Source organism: Aotus nancymaae, unplaced genomic scaffold (genome assembly GCF_030222135.1).
Source record: "Aotus nancymaae isolate 86718 unplaced genomic scaffold, 86718_ANA_hifiasm-v0.15.2.pri h1tg000108l, whole genome shotgun sequence".
Classification (NCBI taxonomy): Eukaryota; Metazoa; Chordata; class Mammalia; order Primates; family Aotidae; genus Aotus; species Aotus nancymaae.
This window is the reverse complement of record NW_026988523.1, coordinates 23,567,590-23,592,802: the sequence shown is the minus strand read 5'-3', so window position 1 is coordinate 23,592,802 and position 25,213 is coordinate 23,567,590. Positions and strand designations below refer to the sequence as shown.

The 25,213-nt window shown below is 37.6% G+C and overlaps 1 long non-coding RNA gene across 1 annotated transcript in view; it reads left to right on the top strand.

Moving 5' to 3' along the window:
* LOC135272306 (uncharacterized) overlaps positions 1-1,295 on the top strand; it is a 191,933-nt gene extending 190,638 nt beyond the window's left edge. Inside the window, exon 3 of the long non-coding RNA XR_010340420.1 lies at positions 1,086-1,295. This is a non-coding gene — a long non-coding RNA (uncharacterized LOC135272306). The remainder of the gene's footprint in view (positions 1-1,085) is intronic.
* Positions 1,296-25,213: the final 23,918 nt, after the last annotated feature.

Below are 25,213 nucleotides of genomic sequence, written 5' to 3'. Positions count from 1 at the left end.
AATATAGTTAGGTAGAATGAATAAGATCCAGTATTTGATAGCATATCAGGGTTACTATGGTCAACAACAATGTATTCTGTATTTTAAAATAACTGAAAGAGTGAAATTGAGATGTCCCTAACACAAAGAAATGATAAATGCTTGAGGTGATAGTTACCTTAACTACCCTGATATGATCATTATACATTGCATACCTGTATCAAAACAGCACATGTATCTCATAAGTATATACACCTATTATGTACTCATAATACTTAACAATTAAAACTTAAGAATTAAATTCATTACATCATAGATATATAACTTCTTGAGGGCTTGTTTTTAGATCCAAGGTAGAACTTTGCAAATTGATCTGCACATAGTAAAGGACCCAACAAATACTTGTTGAATTAATTAAACTTTTAAAAGGACCTGCCTTAATTAAGCTTAGCACAGAAAATTACACACATTTCTTTCCTTTCAGAAAATCCAGGAAGGCTCAATCACCCCAAGTCATTTTCTCAAGGAGATCAATAATATTTGAAATGTTACTTTAGAAAATCACTTATTTATCATCAAATCTAGATGCACCATTTATTATGTCCAAGTCACTCTGCTTGTTGCTGAGAATGCAAAAAATAGTAGTTTAAGTCTGGTGCAGGGAGTCAGGTGTGCAAATAATCACTTATTTTATTGTATTTATTTTTTGACCAATGATAATCAGCCTTTTGTTTAGTGAATTCCTCTCTTTATCCTCCTTCTATTTCTTCATTTTACTAAGTATTGCCCATTTTGGACAACTGGTTAGTTTTGAAGAAGAGTTGGGAGAGGTATCAGAGAGGAAGGTGGGCTTGCGGTATAGCAATTCAGACAGATTTCTCCAAGTGTTTCCTTATACTCTTGCATATTTTAGGGTAGCAGGAAGGTCCCCTGGGGGCTCTGGGAAGTCCACCATGTCACACATGTGTGTTTTTCTAAATGTGCACACACAGGAGTGCTCAGATCTTCTTTTCTAGCTGGTACAGGACTGATTGTTATTTATGTTTTATTTTCTATGCTGCCACTCTCACACTGAAGTCAGCTTTTCTATATATTTTCTTTTTCAGTTCCACCTTCTGGGCCACTTCTTTATAACACAAAGGTGTCAGGGAGGCTCCCAGTGCCGGTCCACCCACTAGAATCTTGCTGTTCTAACAGGAGATCACTGTTTGCCACTTAAGGTGTGATGCTCCTACTGCAAGCTCTGCTCTGAACACGGTGCGGGATCTGCTCGATCTCCTACAAGTAGCCAATGCCCTGGTCCAAAATTCCTTGCACTTCAGAACTCATCTTTCCATATTTTAATTCAGGGTATGAACTTTTGTTAATTTTATTGACAATGTGGTGGTCTTTTCTGTTCTTGCCCTTGTTACTTTTGGATTGTTAAGAAGAGAAGAGTCAGAGACACTGGCTCAGCCTTCTTTTCCCAGAATTCTCTCAAAAGACTTAAAATGTAGTCTTAAAGGGAGTGAGAGAAAGAAGGAATCCTGAAAATTGTTGGTAATAGGAAATTAAAGTTTAAGATTTAAGAGGTGAAGGAATTTTAGATGGCGACACGTTCCAATTTCATCTCCGTTCTATCAGAGGTAAATGGAGATGAAAAACAATGGAGATAAAGAAGTGAGGAAGCTGGAGAGCAGGGATTTTTATTCAATCATGTAGGTAGAAATTGAAGGATAATTGCAGTAATTGGGATTGGAGAAAAGATTGCGGATTATGTAAGAAAGTTTTCAGAGAATGTGCATTAACTGAAAGCTGAGTTGTGAAAGAGTAAAAATGCAAGCATTATAATGCTGTGTTTAAGAGAGAAGCTGCAGCCCATGGCCGCTTAAGAGATGAATCATTGTACAACAGATGTAAGGAGAAAGTGCAGGCTGAGGGTGGCAATGTCTGCATGCATCAGCAAGAGCTGGCCAGAGATTGAGAGGATAACAGATTACTGCAGGTGTATCTCTTTGTTAGAAGAGATGGTTCCTGCTTTTACATGAGTCACAAGAGCATCAGCAGAATCTGGACTCACACTTTTCTAGGTACTTTTTATTATACACAGAAATTCTGCTAAAATCTGTTGGGGAATTTCTGATTTCGTTAAATTTTTCAGCTGCATTTTTGCTGCTTCTTACTTAAGTAATAACAGAGTAGGAAGAAAAACGCTATTGAAAAAACGGATTATGGCTGTTTCCTCCTCCTATTGGAATTGCTTAGTTTATCTGTGGGGAAGATGGTTCTTTTGTTAATAAGAGCACAGGGTAGGTTTTGATATCATTTTTGCTTGAGAAATGCAAGGCTAGGATGCAGTTTGGATGGAGTAGGTGGGAAGAAGACAGACACAAACTGTTTGATGATATAAAGTTAGAGGTATTTGGAGTTACTATGAGTAAATAAGAAGATAGCATTTAAAAGTCAAAATAGAGGGGAGGAGCTCCTTAAGAGCATGTCAGAAGGAAAAGACCTATGGACACATGTAGACAATGATGAACATGTCTATGGCAGAGAAGTGGTAACAAATATCTAGAAACAGTGATAACTTCTACTGAATTTGCAGTATTTCCTTCCTATTCAATACTTCTCTGTTACCATCAAGTTTCCACTGAATGTGTTTGATTTAAAATAGCCTTGTGTTTCATATAATTTGGAGAATTAAAAAAAAGAGATGTTGTGTTGGTTATGACCAGATGCAGGTTTGTGTGGCAAGAAGCTCGAAAGAAGGTGGCTTAAATATAATGGGAAGCTTCTTTGTGTCTCGCATGAAGAATTCTAGGGAAAAGCAGTCCATAGCAGGCGTGGTGACGCCATGGTCAGTCCTCAGGAACCCATGCTCCTTCTAGACCTCCACTCTCCACCCTGGCGGTGAAGCTGTCATCCTGTGGCTCCCCATGTAGTCACTCCCACAGAGCTTCTCATCTGCATTCCAGGGGATAAGACAGAGAAATGGAAGAACAACATATCTCTTCTCTCCTAATGAGGCTTTCTGGAAGTTCCACAGAACACTGCCATTTATGCAGAACTTTACACACATCTTATTGGCCAGTACTTAGAGATAAAGACAACTGGGAAACAGACTTTCAGCTGACTGCAATTTATGAAGGTCAACATTAGGACTCGAGTATTCTGAGAGATAAGGTAAGAATGTGAACTCGGAAGGTCACAATGTGCCTCTGCCAGAGAAAGATGAAATCCAGCATGGAGGCCGAGCGGAACTGTGGCTGGGTGAGCTGGACGGGAGCAGGAAACCAAGCTGTGAAGTGCACTGACTGAGAAAATAAGCCCCACTCCACCCCTAAGCCCTCAGCCCCACTCTCTCGGATGTGCAGGAATTCACTGGAGGAGACTGATACAGTTGCACAACTGATACAGGATGATACACCGATACAGGATGCACAACAAGGGCTCAAGCCATTCTTCTTGAATATTCTATTTGATCTCAATGAGACTGACCTGTACCCAGTGGGCAGACATATGAATCATAGGCTAGGAAGTCCCCTTGCCCATTTCTTAGACTGTGACAGCTTAGATTTTACTTTACTCTCAGAACTCCTCTTTACAACTCACCCATCCCACCCCCAATTTATACTTCTATATTCTGTCATCTGAAATATCTGTTTTGGTAAAACAGATTTGATTAGGTTCCTTTTAAAGTATTTATAGCAAACATCATTGCTTTTTTATTAAACAAATATATGTTATATGAATTCAGGATTATTGCCAACACCTTGGTCAGTTATATAAGTGTTGATCTGTGAATCAAAATTCTGATTTTCATTATACATACCCTATTAGCAGGCTGTACTTGGACTATTCTGGAGAAATATGAAGGGAGCATCAGGGTGTGTGTTAAGGTCTCTGTACGGTTAAGATTCCAAAAGGAAGGAGAAAAATACATGCAAAAATTATCGTTTCAGGCTCCTAATGTGTGCTTCCCAAAGACGAAAAATACTCCGAGGAGGGAAAACTTCAAGAAACAGGTTTTTCAATTTGGGCCATGACAATAAAAAATGGTGTATGTGGCAGGTTGCCAGTACAATATTGGTGCAAAAGTCCCTTAGGCCTACTTCCACAAGACTTGGCTTACAGTCTTGACAAAATGGCGGGAAGACAGAGGGGGCCGTCGATTTTTAATTTTATTAGAATCAGCTGTGTTTCATATCTTTTGCAATAAAACGTGCACACCAGATTTTTTTGACTGGCACAAAATGTAAATTAATGGTAATATAGCATTTAAAATTAAATAAATTTTTGGGTATAATGGAAGTCAGAGTTAAAGGTAAATTTTGCTCAACAAAACCAGAAATTATCAAAACTTTTGGTTTTGGAACTCACTTTGTACTCTGAAATTCTACTAAAGACATCAAAACATTTTATATCTTTTTATTTACAATAATAGAAATTAAAATGTTTTAAATTTATATTAATTTGTAAAAAACAATAATCCCATTACATACTAGCTTGAATAATATATTTTTAAGGAAATAACTCTATTTTTCAAATAAAAGTATAGTGAGAAGAGTAGCAGTGTTTTACATTTTTGCAAATCTCCTTAATATTGGATCTAACAGAGGATTGCTGCATTATTATAACTCCTTCTGCATTCAACTTTTTTTGATATTTACTTTGAAGTAAATGAAGAAACTCCAGTCTTGCGTATATGTATGTAGTTTAAAATGGAGGACTATTTAATAGCTTTTAAAGATAGCTGTGAATAGTCTTCTTTGGAACTACATCCAAAGTTGGCATGTGGTAGTTTCTTCAAGGTTAATTGTAATGTAGAATCTAAAAGTATCTCAATAAACTTCTCATGACATGAAAATCCACTGGTCTATTGTGTAATGTGAATGTTGATTTTTTTTTTTTTTTTTTTTTTTTTTTTGAGGCGGAGTTTCGCTCGTTACCCAGGCTGGAGTGCAATGGCGCGATCTCGGCTCACCGCAACCTCCGCCTCCTGGGTTCAGGCAATTCTCCTGCCTCAGCCTCCTGAGTAGCTGGGATTACAGGCACGCGCCACCATGCCCAGCTAATTTTTTGTATTAGTAGAGACGGGGTTTCACCATGTTGACCAGGACGGTCTCGATCTCTTGACCTCGTGATCCACCCGTCTCGGCCTCCCAAAGTGCTGGGATTACAGGCTTGAGCCACCGCGCCCGGCCTGAATGTTGATTTTTAATATGCATGAATGATTAGAGAATATTGTTACGCTGAGTTATACAGATCTTCCAAATGTTAATGAATTTCGTCACATAATATCAAAAAATTTCATTCATTAATATCACTACCAAATTCAGGCAACTCTTTAAGCGTTGGAAAGCTGTCAAGCTAATGGAAGCTTTCACTTGCAGCTTAAATTGTGCTATTGGCAATAAACACTGTCCGTTGTTTTCCGTAAGTGACAGGCTCACTTTGTTCATTTTTGAGGACCTGTCTGCCAGATATCCAAGTCCGCATAACCACATTTGTCCACCGGTTTTTCTTTTCAGTAAAAGTTGTTTCACAAAGTAGCAGCTCATAACTTAATTGCACCAATGTTTTTTTCTCACAACAATCATACTTCAGTATGCAACAGAAGGGCCTTACGTATACTTTCCATTTTGTCACACAGAATATTGAAAAGATAAGTACTCAAGGGCCCAGATTTAATAACACTAATACTTTTTGCTGTTTCATCAAGGACATTCAATTTTTTTTGAGGCGGAGTTTCACTCTTCTTGCCCTGGCTGGAGTTCAATGGCGCGATCTTGGCTCACTGAAACCTCTGCCTCCCTCCCGGGTTCAAGCGATTCTCGTGCCTCAGCTTCCCGGGTAGCTGGGATTACAGGCACACGCCACCATGCCTGGATAGTTTTTTGTGTGTTTTTAGTAGAGACAGGGTTTCACCATGTTGGCCAGGCTGGTCTCAAACTCCTGATCTCTGGTGATCTGCCTGCCTGCCTAGACCTCCTAAAGCGTTGGGATTACAGGCATGAGCCACTGCTCCTGGCCTCATCAAGGACATTCTTAAGTGAAAGTGGATGTATTGGCAGTGAGGAAAATAACACAGAGATTAATATCAAACCACTACACAGTTTGGTACCACTGCGTTGATTCATCTTAAAATGTTGGCTGTTTAACCCATCGTTTTGTACATTCAGTGTAAATCTCAACACAGTGAAACAGCAAATAATCTTATTATTAAAATGGCTCTGAGTTTGCTGATCCCTTGAAATTGTCTTGGGTACTTTAAGGGGTCTGCAGACCACATTTTGAGAACTGCTAAGGTGTTTCAAAGGTACGAGTCCATATAACTAGCATTGGATTTGAGTGTTCAGTTCCTTTTTCAAACTCCTTGAAAGTTACTATAATGCAAATTAATTTTTGTGTTCTTAATTTCAATCAAGTAAATAGTTTACTGAGCAAAACTTATTTTATTAATTAAAAATGTCTACTAGTGACTGAAGTTGTTGAATATTATGTCTTCCCTGCTAATGTTGCTCCTTGAAGAATATAAATTCTGGAGTAGCAGAAAATAGACGATACTCTCTGAGTTCTGTCTTCAAAGAAGATGGGATAAAGAAAACAATGCTGTTAATACATATTTAAAATTGTATCTGAATAACTATCACATTTTCTTCAATGACTTGGTCTCATATTGTTTTTAAAATTTATTTCAATCATTCATTATAACTATTAAGCCTCATTATTCAGTAAGACAGATTATTTCCATGCAGTGAGTAGACATTACATACAGTAGAAATTGATTTTTTTTCCTTCTCGTTATCTGTGATTCCCTTTTCCTAGCCACAGAGCACAGTTTTATTGGAGCGCTCACGGAGCTGTCTTTCAGCTTCCTTCCTTCACCTTCCCTTCTCTCCTGGAAACGTCACTTGCCGTTCATTCTTCTCTGAAGCTGCCAGCTTCTTTCTGCCTCTCAGGTTTTTCTCTCTCAAGTGTGTTTGCAGAGCATACCCCAATCACCCTAGTCCCTTCCCGCCTAAGTAAAAATAAGCCTACAGACCTTTATTTACTTGTTGATACTAACTGAAAGTCTCTGAAACATTAAATAGTCAGTTCTCTCACTGCATCTTTCTTCTCCCATGTTGGAGCTGAGTTGTTTCTATTGCGTGTATTTTCTCACCTCCTGGGGTGCCATCGCTTTCTCCCGTGCATTGCTGGTCTGCACTTCCTTTCTCATTCATTATAGATTCTCATGGTCTAGCTCTTGAAATTTTTATTTTTTAAATCACATATTTAATCATCACTCATATTTTCCCCATCTGCTATGGACTGAATGTTGAATCCCACCCCCAAATTCATATGTTGAAGCCCTAATCCCCAGGGTGATGGTATTCAGAGCTGTAGACTTTGGGAGGTATTTAGGGTTAGATAAGGTCATAAGGTTGGGGAACTCATGATAGGGTTAATGCCCTTATAGAAAGAAAGACCAGAGAACTTGCTTTCCTTCACTCTTAGCCATCCGAGGGTTCGGAAAGAAGGTGGCTGTCTGTAGCCTGAGGAGAGTGCTTTCCCTCAAACATAATCATGCCAGCAGGCCGATCTCAGACTTCCAGCCTTCGCAAGTATGAGAAATAAATACTTGTTGTTTAATCCACCAAGTCTATGATATTTTGTTATGGCAGCCGGGGCTAACTGAGACATCATCTATCTGGAAAACGCTCTTCCAGTCTGTCAGTTCGAGTGCCTACTTTTCCCTTGTCCACACTTGATCGAGCTGCTGAGCAAATCTCACATTGCCAAATGACTGGTGATGCAATCTATTTCTACTCATCTTCAGCACTATCTAGAAGCCCTTGTAATTAGAATGGAGAACTTAGTGGCTATTTTGATCCTTTTCTACTCTTTTCAAACTTGTCCCTGTTCCCTGGTCCATTTTCAGAGCAGAGAACGGCCTCCTCTATGTTATCGGAGGAACTGTAACTAAACATATGTGTGGAGAGTCTGGACTGTTTTCTTTAACTCAGTCACGTTCTGACTGCAATGTTGGACAAACTATTTTCTCTAATGTATTTTTTTTTTTCATCAGCAAACTGGAGAGGTATCAGTGTCAATGTCACAGGAAATTCTGAGTAGTAGATAAACTCTAATCACACTGATTGGGACATAAATGTAATCAATAATTACTGATCGCTACGTTTGTTGATATTAAAAAACTGAAACCCTTTTAGGGGAATTCTCTCAAATTCTTGCCACTGCACCTTTAAATCTGTCTATATTTATGTTTTTTTTAAACTTTCTCCTTCCATTATAGTGCAATAAAAGTCCTTCCTCAACTTAAACACTCATTCTGCAGCAGCGCTATGCCTTTATGAGGTACCCACTCTTAGTTTTACCCACCGCCTCCTCTCTTCTTTATCTTCTTCCTCAACTGGAGCCTTCCCCTTAACCTTTAGACCTGTACAGAGTGGCTGATATTTTAACGTAAAGCTGTTTATTTCCAACACCGATTGCTCTATCTTCTTCTTTTTCTTAGAACCACCAGTCCTTCTTTATCTGGCCAATGGCTCATCACTAAAGATTCTGTTTAGATGTCACTTTCTCTAGAAACATTTCTGTGATTTCTGCAATCTGGCCTAGGTCCCTTTCTACTGTGGTTCCTTAGAAAACGGCTCCTTCCTGTTAAAGCATGTATCATGCTGGGATTGCCTCATAGCCTGCTGATGTCTCCAGAAATATGGCAAACTCTTTCAGGGTAAGGAACTTGTATTTATCTCATTTACTATCATATCTTCAATACTGTGCACAGTGCTTGAGATATACCAGCCATTCAATAACCATTTATTAGCTGCATAAAGAGAAACAGGTGAAGTTTGTGAAACACAACACAGGAAGCTGAAAATGTTGGGGATATTTAAAAATCATTATGCTATTTGCTAACTTACATATTATCCTGGAGCTCTGTTAGAATTTGTAAGATATAATATAAAAGTTAGCAAAATAGAGACCTGGTGGTGGAGGGGCCTAATGCTAATCCTGTGTCAAATATAATTTGAGTAATTAAATGGTCCGTGCAATTTTATACTTGCTGAATTGCTTCTGCGTTTCTATCTGCAGTCAAATTTCATTTTTACCAGTGTAATAATGGTGAAAGAATTCGTGCAAAGACTTTCCTTCTTATTTCCAAATAATCCACAATAACATTTTTAATTTCCCCACATTCCAAATAGAACTAACCTTACTTATAAAGGGAATTTGGGCTGTTCTGAGCATGATGCAGAATATATTGATGATGCTAAAAAGGTTGGACCATTGAAAGAGGCAGTAAGTCAAACTCTCCCACTCCTTTTGTTTTGTCATGGAAATGGGAAGAGCTTCTGACAGGGAGCATCCTGAAGATCACAGTGTACTACTTTGACCCATAAGATTTTATGAAAGCTGTGCTCTCTGAGTTAAATTATACTGCCTGACTCCTAGGGCACAGAGGATACCCTGTGAACAATAAAGTGTTTTAACATTTTTTCAGTAATGGTCTCTTGCTTCCTTTTTGAAATTATACCAGTCACAAAGAGCCGTGATTACTATCATAAAAAAAAGTGGTGGGCTGATAGTTATATGTAGCCACAAACAAATAGCTGTCCCTGTTTTTATACATAGGGCTAGACCTTAATTATTAAAACTTTCCATCATATAAATCTTAGCAACCTCAAAGTTAAGGAATTTTTCTCTTCCTGGGAAGACGTATTGACATAGCCATTAGAGGGGAAAAAAGAGAAATGCTATAGCTTGGTCAGGAGCCATGAAAGGCTCTCTTGCTCAAGTGGGTCTGGGGTACATGGGCAGATCATGCAGGATTGTTGCATAGGTACATACATGGCAATGTGGTTTGCTGCCTCCATCCCCCTATTACTTATATCTGGCATTTCTCCCCATGTTATCCCTCCCCAACCTCCCTACCCCCTGCTGTCCCTCCCCTAACCCCCACTCCCAAAGACCCCTGTGTATGATGCTCCCCTCCCTGTGTCCACGTGTTCTCATTGTTCAACACCCGCCTATGAGTGAGAACACTGCAGTGTTTGATTTTCTGTTCTTGTGTCTGTTTGCTGAGAATGATGGTTTCCAGATTCATCCATGTCCTACAAAGAACAGGAACTCATCCATTTTATGGCTGCATAGTATTCCATGGTATATATGTGCCACATTTTCTTTGTCCAGTCTATCATTGATGGGCATTTGGGTTGGTTCCAGGTCTTTGCTATTGTAAACAGTGCCACAATGAACATATGTGTGCATGCGTCTTTATAATAGAACAATTTATAATCCTTTGGGTATATACACAGTAATGGGATTGCTGCGTCAAATGGAATTTTTATTTTTGGATCCTTGAGGAATTGCCACACTGTCTTCCACAATGGTTTAATTAATTTAGACTCCCACCAACAGTGTAAAAGTGTTCCTATTTCTCCACATCCTCTCCAGCATCTGTTATCTCCAGATTTTTTAATGATCACCATTCTAACTGGTGTGAGATGGTATCTCCATGTGGTTTTGATTTGCATTTCTCTAATGACCAGTGATGATGAGCATTTTTTCATATGTGTTTGTTGGTCTCATATATGTCTTCTTTTGAAAAGTGCCTGTTCATATCCCTCACCCACTTTTGAATGGTTTTTTTTTTTTTCTTGTAAATCTGTTTTAGTTCTTTGTAGATTCTGGATATTAGCCCTTTGTCAGATGGGTAGATTGCAAAAATTTTTTCCCATTATGTTGGTTGCTGGTTCATTCTAGTGGTTATTTCTTTTGCTGTGCAGAAGTTCTGAAGTTTAATTAGATCCCATTTGTCTATTTTGGCTTTTGTTGCCATTGCTTTTGGTGTTTTAGTCATGAAGTCCTTGCCTATGCCTATGTCCTGATTGATTTGCCTAGGTTTTCTTCTAGAGTTTTTATGGTGTTAGGTCTTATGTTTAAATCTTTAATCCATCTCGAATTAATTTTAGTTTAAGGCATCAGGAAGGGGTCCGATTTCTGCTTTCTGCACATGGCTAGCCAGTTTTCCCAACACCATTTATTAAACAGGGAATCCTTTCTCCATTGCTTGTTTTTGTCCAATTTGTCAAAGATCAGATGGTTGTAGATGTGTGGTGTTGCTTCCAGGGCTTCTGTTCTGTTCCACTGGTCTGTATCTCTGTTTTGGTACCAGTACCATGCTGTTTTGATTACTGTAGCCTTGTAGCATAGTTTGAAGTCAGGCTGTTGTAGTATAGTCAGGCTGTTGTAGTATAGTTTGAAGTCAGGCTGTGTTGCCTCCGGCTTTGTTCTTTTTACTTAGGATGGTCTTGGCTATGTGGGCTCTCTTTTGGCTCCATATGAAGTTTAAAGTGGTTTTTTTCCAATTCTGTGAACAAGGTCATTAATGGGGATAGCATTGATGGGGATAGCATTGAATCTGTAAATTACTTTGGGCAGTATGGCCATTTTCATGATATTGATTCTTCCTATCCACCTCCTCTTGAGAATATTGGAGAAAAGAAAGAGATATGTAATTCTCCTTACCATGTTGTGTGTGGGAAATTTGTAGAATCACAACAGACAAAAAATGAAGAGGCTGGACTGATGATCATTTTCTTAGGGTCCTTCCTCACAGTTCTCTGGCCTGACTTAATAATAAAATCACAGGAATATTATTTTTAATATTATCCTATTTGTGATGATATATAAAAGAATGGCATGTTATAATACTTCTCTAATACTTTTTCTGAATGTAATACTTTGGCTGACTAATCAATACAAGTTTTAGCCAAAGTTCTTAATTTGCAGTCCACAGATTTGGATGTGATTGTAGCCCTGTAGGTAGCATTGGTTTTTGTTTGTGTGTATAGGTGCACTTTCCTTGGGACATTTTATTGGATTGCCCCAAGAAATTCAAGATTTGGAAAATATTAACTATTGTTTATATTTCTTCAAAAAAAATTATATATATTGTTATAGATAAAGTTATAGCTGTAACTCTGTAAACTGTATATTATGTAGATATAGTATATAGAGTATCAATTATAGATGTGTGCATGTGTATATTCATTTGTGTGTGTGTACAGATATAAATACATTGGTACATATATGCTTACGATATCTAGACACATGCATGTAATATCTATCAACATATAAAATTGTTGACATTTAGAGATGATCAGGAGCTTTACTGAAAAAGGTTCTGAATATATTGAACATTTTTCTTGTAAGGAAACACAGATCAGAATAATTTAAACAGGGACCACTAGGATGAGAAACTGCTTGGGGAAAGAAAAAGAGATAAGAAATAACTTGCAGCAAAGTCAAAACACATGAAAGAAAGAATAAAATCAAGACCTTTTGTATAATTTCAGCCATCTTATGCTTTCTATTTCTTTGAGTTTTCTTCTTGGTTTGCTTTTACTAAAATGACTATCAATGAATGACCATGCCAATATTAACAAGGAATGAACTAAACATAAATAATAAATTTCATTACTGTCTTCCTATCACTCACCAAGAACACATATTCATTTGGAACAAAAGCCGGGCAAAACCAACTGAGATTTAATGTGATTTCTGGATTTAATGCCCCCCACTACAAAAAATACATAGAGAAAATCCTGAGAATATATTTATTCTCTGCTAGAAGAAGGCAGAGAAAAATCTACCATCTTTTTATCATGAAAACTTTACTGATGAGTTCCACAAACAGTTTTGAAGGCCTAAAATGTGACAATGGAGTGTGAATTTTTTTTACAGATGGCAATGTTGTGTTGAACAATTCAGAGAATATATACTTTCAAAGGGTCTCTAAGCACAGTGTGTTCACAGCCAGTGATGCACTTCAGCCAGCAAGTGTTTAATTTCTAACTTAATAAAATTACCAAAATGTGGATCTTAAAATAGAGAGGTATTTAAGAAATGTCTCTTTGGGGAGTGATTGCTATCAACCGCACATAAAGCACAATTGGATATTGCTATAGTACTTACTGTAAAAGAGCATCTGTTCCTGGGCCTATGAATCCTCTTGCTTATAAAATCCATCCACCCCTGAGTGCAAAGAGGAGAGTCGGGGTGGCAGAGCACACTGCTGGAATCCTCAGGCGGGGACATTGAGAACATCCCTTAAAGTCACTTTAAGGCACTAAAGTCCAGCATTTGTTTGCTAATATTGTGTTTTCACTCTGTTAGGCCAAGTCCAGTTTATTCAATCTAATGTAGATAACGAACATGAAATCTTTAGGTGGCTAAGGACATTTCCTAATGAACATAAGAATCTTATAAGGGAAAATGATGATAATGGATAGAGCAGTGTTCTTTGAATCACTAGACTAAATGAATTGGACATGACATAATAGCTTCTTGTTTTTGCCAGAGACTCACTCTGGCTCCTTAGAGAGAAATTCAGTCATTTCTGTTTCGGTCAACTCTTTATCAGCTGTTAAACTATTTGATGAATAGCTCCAGTGAATATCCTGGGGCCTGGAATTTTTATGAATAGCTTAAGGTGCTTGTCTATAGAACAGAATAATTTAGAATGTTTTGGCTAAGCATATTTTCCTTGCCAAATCTTATATCCAAAATTAATTGTAATCAACTGATGTGCCTAATTGGTGTCTTTTGAGAGTTGCATTCATTTTCATTTTTATATTTCATTGGACTAATAACAATGAAAACACGTTGGGGGTGAAAGACACCACCAGTTTCCACAAAGCTTAATCATCCTCTTTTAAGTAGATGATGCTTTTTAAAAATGAGAATATAATCTTCTGAAGTTCAAATTAGTTTCCCATTTAAATAATAGTAAAAATAATAACTAGTTCTTATACAGTGCTTATTATCTGCTGAAGTTCCAAATGCTTTACGTACGCTAATTCATATAATTTTCCACAAAAACTCTATTCACAAAAACTCTGAGGTAGATAAAATTAGTATCTCTGTTTTACAGATGAGGAAACAGATCCAGAGAGGTTTAGAAACATATCTAAGATCACAGAGCTATCAGGTAGTGAAGTTACGATTTGAATTATAAAGTCTATGCTTTTTATCACTATGTTAGAACTTCCTCTCGAAACTTTATAATGCCAGTTAGGATTATTTGGTGCTGCTGATTAGCTACCTTGTAATCAAAAGAACAAGTTGAAAAATAATGTCATTATTAAATAGAGGAATTAGCACTGAAATCCAATGATATTTAACCCTGCTGATCATTTCCAATTAAAGATGTATAATGAACATGTCCTTATGCTTTTTTGAGGCTGCAAGGAACAGAGATAGGTTTGGTTACAGTATGCAGTGAGGGTTTTGATGTACGAAGAACAAGAAATGGACTGAAAAGCTCCAAAGGCCCCACATTGAGAATGTAACTGTAATACGGTAGTCACACCAAAGTGGAACTTTGTTCAACAGTTAGCATTATGCCGGTAATAACCTGGTTCTCTTGTGTTGCCTCCAGGAGGATGGGTCCATCATTTTCTCCTCTTGAGCTTTGCTAGTTTATGCCTTTGTCTCTGTTTTAACTGCTTTTCCTTCTGCTGCTGCTGCTAGCTGACTCTGTCTTTATATGTTTCATATTCAAACTCCCTGAGAGAGAGAGGGATTGTCACCGTCCAGTCTAAGGGCATTTCTTATGAACAGAATCCTGTGACAATCCCCTACAGATGGCTGCCTTAGGGTCCAACATGCACTCCTGCGTCAGACAGTGGCAGCCAAGATTGACAACCTATGCCATAGAAGTTCCTGGGGCCAGTTCCCTCAGAAGAGAGCCAAGGGCGGTTAGACATTCAGCATATTATGACGAAACTGTACTGACATATGTTTTCCCCCAAATTATGCAAAGCTAACCAGTCTGATAGCTTTTCTCAATTAAGCTTGATATCAATTATAGTTAATAAAGTTCCTGTTTGAAATAAATGAAAGTCGTGTTTTCTAAACACATAATTAAGGTAAGATTATTAGCTAAGTATTAAATCTGAAGAAATATTCTACAGTATGTATGAATGTAAACCTACATGGCCAACTCCCTCATTCCCACACTTATTTTCTTACAAAGATTTAAGAACAGAGAGCAGATATGACTCTCATTGAAGAACTAGAAGTTTAATATTGAAGTAAATTCTTTCACATAAGCCTTAAATTATTCAATTCTGTTGCTATTGCCTTCTTTTTATTTAGATGTTCAAAGAGAAAGAATTACTCTGAAATTCTAGGACACTGCATGCCTTTCAAATTTTAAAGATTGCCAGCTCAAGTAATAAGATACATTAAACAGAAAGGATTCAGTCCCCGTGGATGGCTATCTGTCCTCCTACGTGTGTTATTGCCTTGACTTAGTGATGGCACTTCCTGATGGATTATTCACCTAAGCTTCCCTCACTAGCAGGCGTCTAGTATCCCTCTGTATTCTTGTGACAGTTTAATATGGCAGACCTCGGCACTGATCCTCATGTAGTAAGGAAAATGATCAGCTGGGAAAAGAGGAGAAAACTAAAATGGGAATATAAATGAGTTGTGGTTAGCTAGAGTTTTCTCAGAAAACTGAGATATCCATGTCAGATTTTTTTAAAAAAAATTTTCTTTCTTTTGTTAAAATTTGATATGTTTTGAAGTAACAGGTCTTCACTGATTTACTTCTTTAATGTTTACTTGATAGATGGAATCCAAGCTCCATATGCTACTTATTTTTTGTTATGAAGAATTTTATTTTGTGTTTGCCATTAAACAATGTCTTCAGTACGCTTTACCTTACATGAATGCAAAACTGTATTGTGCATTTTTCCCCCTGCTGATCTCTGGAAATGTGTTGTGAATTGTCTATTGTACTAAATTCTGGCTGAACTTTGGTTCCAAGTAGCTTAGAGACAGCTCTGTGCTGCTCATTAGTAGAGATGTTTTAAAGCCCATAGTGGCAGGTAACGGAGAGGCTCGTGAAATATTCATAAGAAATAGAATAAACTGGATTAGGAGTTGGGAGTGCACCACTAAATTGCACCACAAGTTGAGCTGAGTTGCTTAACCCCTTAACCCTCAATGTCTTCATTGGTAAAAGGGATAGATTTGCATTTGTCTTCAGAGGTGGTTGTGAGTTTGAAACATTAGTACCAGCTATTTGGGACATGATGCCATTTCTAGGCCATTTGAAAATACTGTTTTTATTAGTTGAATATAATTCCCTAAGAAAACTATTACCTGAATAATGCATTATTGGGAGAGAAATAGTCCAGTAAAACAGCAAACAGAAATCATCTATCTTGAATTTACCCATGATACCCAGAATATCAGACTTTTATAGACAGAAAGGACTTACATAACTGACTATATGCAGACTTTATCTTAGATGCAGTAGAGTTTTCATGTAGTTTCCTGAGAGACCCCAGGTATGTTATGGAAAAAAGGGGGTTTGATGTTTTCCTTCTCCATTTTAAAAAACAGAATTCAACATTTTCCCTCATTTTTGTGTCTTCAAAAGATTTCATATGAAGTATTTTGCCAAAAAATATTTGAAGAGTCACTAATCATATTCAACATCCTCATTTATAGAATAAACGGATCTCCAAATCTGTCCCTAAATTATGCCAGTCTGTCATTTTAATTGCCAAAAGAACTGTAGAATTTTTTTAAGAAATGCTTAAGATCTTAGATTGGTGTTTTTCATCCTTGGCTGCAACATTGGAATCACCTTGAGATGTAAAAAATCTCGGCGCCCAGGTGGCTTCCGGGCCAATTACATCAAGTCTCCACAGGTGATTCCAACTTGCAGCCAGCGCTGGAGACCACTGCCTCGCGGGAGGGAGGGGTGACTCCAACTTCGGCTGCTGGGGAAGTGCTTACGGAGAAAGTAGTTTCTGGGTAGGTTTTCAAAGATGGGCTGAATTTTGATAAGAAAAAAGAAATGGAAGCATTTTAAGTGACATAATAATATTGGCTTCAGAGACTGAAGAGTAAGTTAATGTAAAGAGAGAGAATATGAAGTATAGAATGACATTATCAGAAATAACTTTAAATTTCAAATTCTGGCCCTATCATCTAATACCTGTAAAAAGGTGACCAAGTTACCTAATCTCTAAATCTTTTTATTTTCAACTATAAAATGAGAAATAAAAGCACCTGATATTTTTTTAGACTGATAAGGTTTAATAAAGGCCAAATGAAAAAATTCAAAGAAAGCACTTCCCTCAATGTCAGGTAATAGAAAGTGCTCAATACATGGTTAATAGCATAATCATTTTTACCAGCTGAATATCATTGAAAGTTAAGGAGCGCCACTGATGGAATTAAAGCATTTAGGGCCAGACTGTGGGAGCCTTGAATGCCGAGATAAGCAGATTTTTCTTTTCTCTTTTTTTCCCCTGTCACTGAGGCCTGTTTTTGAGCACAAGACCAAAGCAACCAAAATAATATGTTGAGATTTGTGCGATCACAGTGTGCAAGAATGATAGAAGAGAGTAGAAGGTGGAGGCTGGGAACCAGTGAGGGGAGGGGCACGGTAGCCTAGGAATGGGACCCTGAGACAGAACAGTTGACATCTATGAGGAAAATTTGTAGATGAGATATTGGTCAGGAAAATTCAAGTAGAAAACAGTAACTGGCGTAGGGAAATCTGAATGAAAGAAAAAGTCAATGACTTTAAGATAGGAATAGTTCAGATGAAGAGATAAAGAGTTCATTATAGACCTTTTAAGCCTGAGGTTGGGGCAGAACTATTACAGAGAGAGTGGAAATGTCATGTGAACATCAGGGGCAGGGCCAGGCATACAAGAGAGTTTGATGTCACTCTCAATCATAGACACTGTGATTGATGGTGGGACAGTAAAATTCCACAGAAGGATTGGAAAGTCAGAGGAACATAAAATCCTTCAAATTTCACAGGGGGCTCAATATTTAGCTTTTACAACCCCCCTTTTCATTCTCTCTTCCCCTTTCCTGCCATTTAATATCTTCTCTTAATCACTCTTTTTCAAAAACCTATTGTTTCAGGCCCTCTGGAGTGACACTCACATTTTCTAATTTTCTTGTATACAGCTGAGATTTTGCATATTCTATTCCTCGTGACTGAAATGTTCTTCCACTCTTCTTCTCTCGGGCTACTCTTCTAGGTCCTTCAAAACTGAGGTAATACTTTTTCGTCCTCTTTATAGCCCTCTCTAATTTCGCCAGTCATATTCTTCTTTTTCTCTTAGCACTTTGTGTATATTTTTACAATAGCGTAAGTTAAAGTGTGATTTCATGTTTAGTTTGTCTCACCAGCTAGATAGAACATGTTAACTGATTTACAATTACAGATGCTTGACAGACTTGCTGAATAAACGAATGAGTATTTCTCTCGTATCTGCGTCAATACTCTTACTCTAAGCCTCTAGGGTGTCATCCGAAAATGTATAAAAGTGTTTTGCTTTCTAATAAAGACTGACAAATGCGCTGATATTTGACACATTAGACCCAGGAATGCTGAATATTCTGCAGTGTATGAGACACTGCTTCACAGTGAATAATTACTTCTTCCTAAATGTCAAAAATGGATCACTGGGAATGCTGATCTAAGAAGTGGTAAGTAGCTACTAACAAGTGAGGTAACTGAAGTTGGCTAAGTATTCCTCAGTTAAACACATAGTCTGGTATATTCCTACTTGAGAGGCAGAAACAGGTGTGCAGTAGTTTTTAAGAACCCTGGGCAAGAGAGAAAAAGATTGGGGGTCTGGAGTGAAAAAAGGAGTTTTAAATGAGTTCTGCTCTTGATACTATTATTAAATGGCACCAATATGCTCTTTTTTACTCTAAAATGTAAATTATACAATTTTATTAAATATTGAAAAAGATTGTTCTGCAGATCTCAAAATAATCGACTGCTTGTTTAAATTTTTAGCCTCTTGACAGTTGCAAGAAGAGGCAGTCAATGTAATTTTTAATATCCTCAGGATAGTGAAAAGTCCTCAAGAAGCGTTTTCTGATTAAAATTGTTTTGATTCCTTCTGAAATATAATTATTTATTTGTATTGTAACAAAATTGTATTGAATCAATGTCAGATGATCCCAAGAGCCAAAGCAAAATGAAAAATAAAAGTGTTGTTTCATGAATTGTCTTAATTTGGATAGAGTCATAGGATTATTCCATAGAATTTCATTGTCTTCTCAGAGTTGTTTACCCAGTACCCACAAGACCTGCATGTTTACTAAGTGGCTTTCTATGGGGCCATTTCCTATCATTCATTATGCATCTTCCCAAGGTCAAGGCAAAGGTTTCCCCCACAGTGAAGTCATTTAGTAAAAGCACACTATGAGCAAACGCAGCCTGTTTATAAGAAGTCTATAATTTGGCCTCTCGCAGAAGGAAGGAACTGCTCTCAAGAGCATTACGGGAAGAGGAATATGCAGTCCAGTGATACATTCCTGTGTGCGTAGGATTTCTGAGGTGTGAGTGCAGACAAATGATCTCCCTCCTAACAGTGCCGAACCGTTGTTGCTGTGGGACTCCAGAACATTCACACAAAAATTCAGTGAGAAATATCATTCATTGTGTAAACTTTTTCCAGGATCTGCTTCTAAAGCTTTCTCAAACAGATGATATCATTCAGCTGGTCCCCAGAAGGTGACTTTTTAAATCTGATACAAAGATGATAAAGATACAGACGCTGTTCTCACTTCTAGAACGGGTAATGTAACAGTGCATTATGTCTGTATCTCAGCCCTAGGCCTGTCTTCCAAACACATACTAGAAATTAAGCCCCTTAAAAATGTCTGCTTATTATTTGTTTTGTAAACCTAGTGGCTAACGATATTTCTGATCCCAATGTAGTGCTTAAGAAATATTTGTTGAACAGATGCTGGAGTATAGTATTTTTAAAAATTTATTTTAAATTCTGAGATACATGTGCAGAATGTACAGGTTTGTTACATAAGTATACGTGTGCCATGGTGGTTTGCTGCACCTATTGACCCATCCTCTAGGTTTCCTCCCCTCACCCCCCACTCCCCAACAGGCCCCAGTGTGTGTTGTTCCCCTCCCTGCGTCCATGTGTTCTCATTGTTCAACTCCCAATTATGAGTGAGAGCATGAAGTGTTTCGTTTTCTGCTCCTATGTTAGTTTGCTGAGGATGATGGCTTCCAGCTCCACCCCTGTCCTTGGAAAGGACATAATCTCATTCCTTTTTATGGCTGCATAGTATTCCATGGTGTATATGTACCACATTTTTTTTTATCCAGTCTGTCACTGATGGGAATTTGGGTTGGTTCCAAATAGCACTATTTGCTATTGTAAATAGTGCTGCAGTAAACATATGTGTGCGTGTGTCTTTAAGTAGAATGATTTATATTCCTCCTTTGGGTACATATACAGCAATGAGATTTCTGGGTCAGATGGTATTTCTAGTTCTAGATCGTTGAGGAATTGCCACACTGTCTTCCTCAATGGTTGAACTAATTTACATTCCCACCAACAATGTAAAAGCATTTCTACTTCTCCACAGCCTTGCCAGCATCTATTGTTTCTTGAATTTTTAATAATCACCATTCTGACTGGCGTGAGATGGTATCTCATTGTGGTTTTGATTTGCATTTCTCTAATAATCAGTAATGTTGAGGTTTTTTCATGTTTGTTGGCTGCATAAATGTCTTCTTTTGAGAAGTGTCTGTTCCTATCCTTTGCCCACTTTTTGATGGGGTTGTTTTATTTTTGTAAATTTGTGTAAGTTCCTTGTAGATTCTGGATACAGTATTTTTAAAGTTTTCTACAGCAAATGAAAAAATTATTTACCAGGACAGTGTCATATGAACAAAAACCACAAGGTGGCACCAGAGTACCTAAAGTTACTGCATGTCTGTTTTATTCTAAGACAATGATAAGGTAATGTTCTTTTAAAGGATAGTTTTAGATTTTCATGTAAATGACTTAAAAACAGGATTAAAATTTTAAATTTCAAGTATTTTCTGGGTCTGGGTACTATTTTGCTGTCAAATGTGAGAGCACATTGGGTAAGCATTTGAAACAACGAAACTGAGGAGCAAGTCAGAAATGGAGGGCGAGGAGGGGATGTGTGATCACAGCATCCCAGAGCTGGTGAAAATGACTGCTTTGCTCTAAAGAGCACAACACCCTTGTATCTGTCTATGAACATGTGTGTATCTATGTATATACATACATCCCTTTGTTGTGTATATTGATTTTATAAATACATTTTACACGTATTATGTATAATGTGTGTCATGTATAAAACATACAGTATTATCTGTAATATGTGTCATGTGTAACGTTATCTATATATCATATAACACACACACATGCACACCCACAAGGCAGTAGAACATTTTCTTCAAAGGAAGCTCACGGGGTTATTTTGTGTCTCCACCCCTTTCCTGGAATTGCTCCCTGTCTCACATTCCTGCTCAGAGGCCACTCAAAGATTCCTTCCTTAGTAAAGCACTTCCTGACGCCTTCCCAGGTAAAACCTATTACTTGCTCTACAGCTTGTGCCCCATTGTTTCCTTATACAGTTTTATATCAGCATCTTTGCCTTTTCAGTGGACATATTTTTTTCTAACCTGCCATATTTTATTTAATTGTACATCCTTTGAGGAAATAACTGTATCTTGTTTAGTTTTGCCTCTGAGAGCCTGGCACATAATAGGAAGCTAAGAAATGCTTCATGAATGAATGTTGGGCATTCTACACTGACAGAGCACAATGAAGAAAAGCCACACAGAACACAGGATGTACTTCAAATTATGGTCTTGAAGTGAACAATTTCTAGCTAATATTGTTATCATTCACATTTAATCAATAACAGTAAGTATAAATTCATCATTAGCTTGCTAATGTCACTGATGTGAATATTATCATGAAACTGTTACAATTCTTCCCATTTCTTGGGGTGTGGAGTAAAATAAACTAATTTTAATAGACATGAAGATTAGAGAGCTAAACATTATCTTAACCATTTGCATATTAACATTAACTTGCACTTGCAAAACTCTTCCACCTCCTCACTCACTATATCTTATAAGCTGAATCAAATAAAACTAGACTTAACACTGATCTTTCCATATGCTAGTTGGCACGTCCTCATCAGCTAGAAGTTGAAGTTTCAAGTTTTTTAAACCCCCTGTTTACAAACCTTCTGCTTATTTCCAAATAATGCTTCAATACTGAAATCTGAGCCAACAAGACTTACTTTTCAAGAACCACATGCTCAGCTAAATAAAGATACAGTATCTTGGAGTTATGTGGATTAATGAATACTTTTGTGAGTAGGTTAGTTTCTTTGAAGAAAAAATGTTTAAGATAAGTAAATTTGTATAAATTTGGAGTAATATTTTCAATGGCAATATTTTAACAAACAGTATTTAAATTTCCATTATAAAGCTGGAAAATGGAATTGACTGAGATCTCATTTCTGCTACATATCAATATGCTAAAATAACCCATACACACACTCACACATGCACACACTTTCTGTCTTCACTAATTAAGATCTTAAATGAGTTGAGAAAAGGCAGGTAATGATAATCATTCTGACCAAACACAGAGTCTCCCATGATGCTCCCTGGACAAACTGAGAGGCAGCATAGAATCTAGGCACCGCAGCTCTGCCATTTTCGTAGACTTTTTAATGTTTTCTCAGACTTAAAAAAATGAGCTATTTGGCCAGGCGCGGTGGCTCATGCCTGTAATCCCAGCACTTTGGGAGGCTGAGGCGGGCGGATCATGAGGTCAAGAGATCAAGACCATCCTGGCCAACATGGTGAAACCCCGTCTCTACTAAAAATACAAAAATTAGCTAGGTGTGGTGGCACACACCTGTAGTCCCAGCTACTCGGGAGGCTGAGGCAATAGAATTGCTTGGACCTGGGAAGCGGAGGTTGCAGTATGCCGAGATCGTGCCACTGCACTCCAGCCTGCGCTCAGCGACAAAATGAGATTCTGTCTCAAAAAAAAAAAAAGCTATTTAACCTTGAAAATCTAGCAGAGATATAAGCATTTTATATGTCTTCAAAGGTGATCCTTGTTCTTCCCAGCACTATGAGAAAAATTGTTTCTCCTTCAGAATCGATGTGGATTTTGTAGAAAAACATTTAAAAAATATAGATAGTAGAATCTTACATCCATGCATATAAACCATTGCTCTAAACATGGACAACACTAAGTGTCACACATTTCACATCAATTTCAATTTATTCTTTGCAGAAACAATTCCATGCATACTCTCTGCTCCCTGTATCTCTCCTCTGTTTCCTCTCCCATCCAGGAGCATACATACATATTTTGGTTATCTCTTTTATTTCTTCCATACTTCGGGTACTCTTTTAGAATCCAGTTTTCTGTGCATGAGTCACGTATCACTTTGATGAATCATTTCCACAAACCTTTAACAATACAAATTTGTTTATTTTATTAACAAAGTGTTTCAGATACCTTACTTCCATAACAAAGGACAAATGAGTGATTTGTAAAAGGTCCCTGTCTTTCATCACACTACTTTTTGTTCTGTCTGCCTATACCTTTGGCTGGTTCTCTGATTAATACATTGTTAGGCACCCAGTGGCCACTTATTGAAATTTTGATTAATAAATAATGCACCATTTGCCCAGTTTTTGAATTAAAGATTTTGCAATGAGTGCCGTTGTCAAATGGATGGTTTGACTTCCTAGTTTGTTTACATAAATCTCAAAATATGGGTTATTTTATATATTCTTTTCATGTTTATTCAGTGCCTAGCAGAATTTTCTTACCCATAGAATTTATCATAATGCTGTCTTTACAATTTGTAATTGTGTTTGAATGGTGGTTCTATCATTTATTAGCTGTATTAATCATTTTGTTTCAGGCTGGGTTCCCTTTGTAAAATGCAGGGAATAGTAACCGGCTAATAGGTTTCTCTTGAAGATTAAATGAAATTATACGATAAAAACTGTTAACAAACTTTATCCAGTCTTTTTTTTTTGCTGCTTAATAAACCACTTCTAAAATTTAGTGGAATAAAATGAAAACCATTTTATTATGCTCATAGACTCTCTGGTTTTGGAACCAGGGATGTCTAGCACCTCAGCCCAGAAGCCTCAAATAGCCAGGGATACATCAAATGCTGGTGGTGTAATCATGTCCAGAGTTCCTTATGTACACTCCTAGTTGGTAATGACTTGAAGAACAGGCTCCTCTGTGGTGTCCACTGGAGATTCTACATGTGTCCTCTCCACATGGTGGTGCTTCTTGCAGCATGGTGACTGGGCTTCAAGTGGGAGTGTCTTCAGAGGGGCTGTGTGGAAAGCTAGCAGTCCAAGAAATGAGGTGGAAGGTGCATGACTTTCCTAACCTAGCCTCAGATGTCATAGGAAGTCACTTTCCCCATGTTCTTTTAGTTACAAGCTGCTCACTATATCCAGCCTAGATGCCAAGGAAAGGTGAATTAGACTCCATTGAAGAATGGGCAAGGCACATTGCAGGAGGATCTATGGGTGGAAGATATATTTGTGGTCATCTTTGTAAAATGCAATCTGTCTAAATTGTGCTTGGCATATACTAAGTGATCAAAACCATTTTGCTATTATTGTAAAGGGTGTTCCATAATTATAGTGTATACTTATGGATACTTGTGCATTTGTAGGCTGAGCAGTGGGCTCTGAATTAATAAGAACTCTGAATTCAGCACCTGGGACAGTGACTTACATAACTGGCTCTCAATCATTGTTAGTTGAATGAACATGAGTGTTCTGGTGACTGAACTAGTTCTATCTCCTGATCACACTTTTGGGTTATTAACCTTCAGTGCAACCTGACACCTTTTCCTGGCACGAGCCAGAAAGGTTTGTCCACTGAGATTACTAGAGCCTATAGATTCATGATTCTTATATGGTGAGACAACAGTGCCCAGTTCTAGGCTATGTGTCCTCCCTGCTTATGGGAACATTGTGAAGTTGCTTCAGCCCTTTGAGGTTAGGAGGGACAGAACATTTTCTCATTTGGGCAAACATTTTCTCATTTGGGCAATTTTTGATGTACATATGTTGTAACTTTATCTTAGTTTTCTTTCATATTTCCTCATCTTAAGTTGCCTTCCCCTACAACTCAGTCCTTGCTTTTGTTTTATTTGCTACTTAAACTTCCTGTGTTAGTAATCTTATCCAGTAACATGACCTTAAACACCTGTCTGTATGCATCTACCTGTCTATCATTCTACCAATCAATTGATTTATCAAAAGCTGTCACATACACATAATTTCTAGTCCAGGTTGTCTACTCTACATCTTCACTTGGCTATCTAATAGCAATCT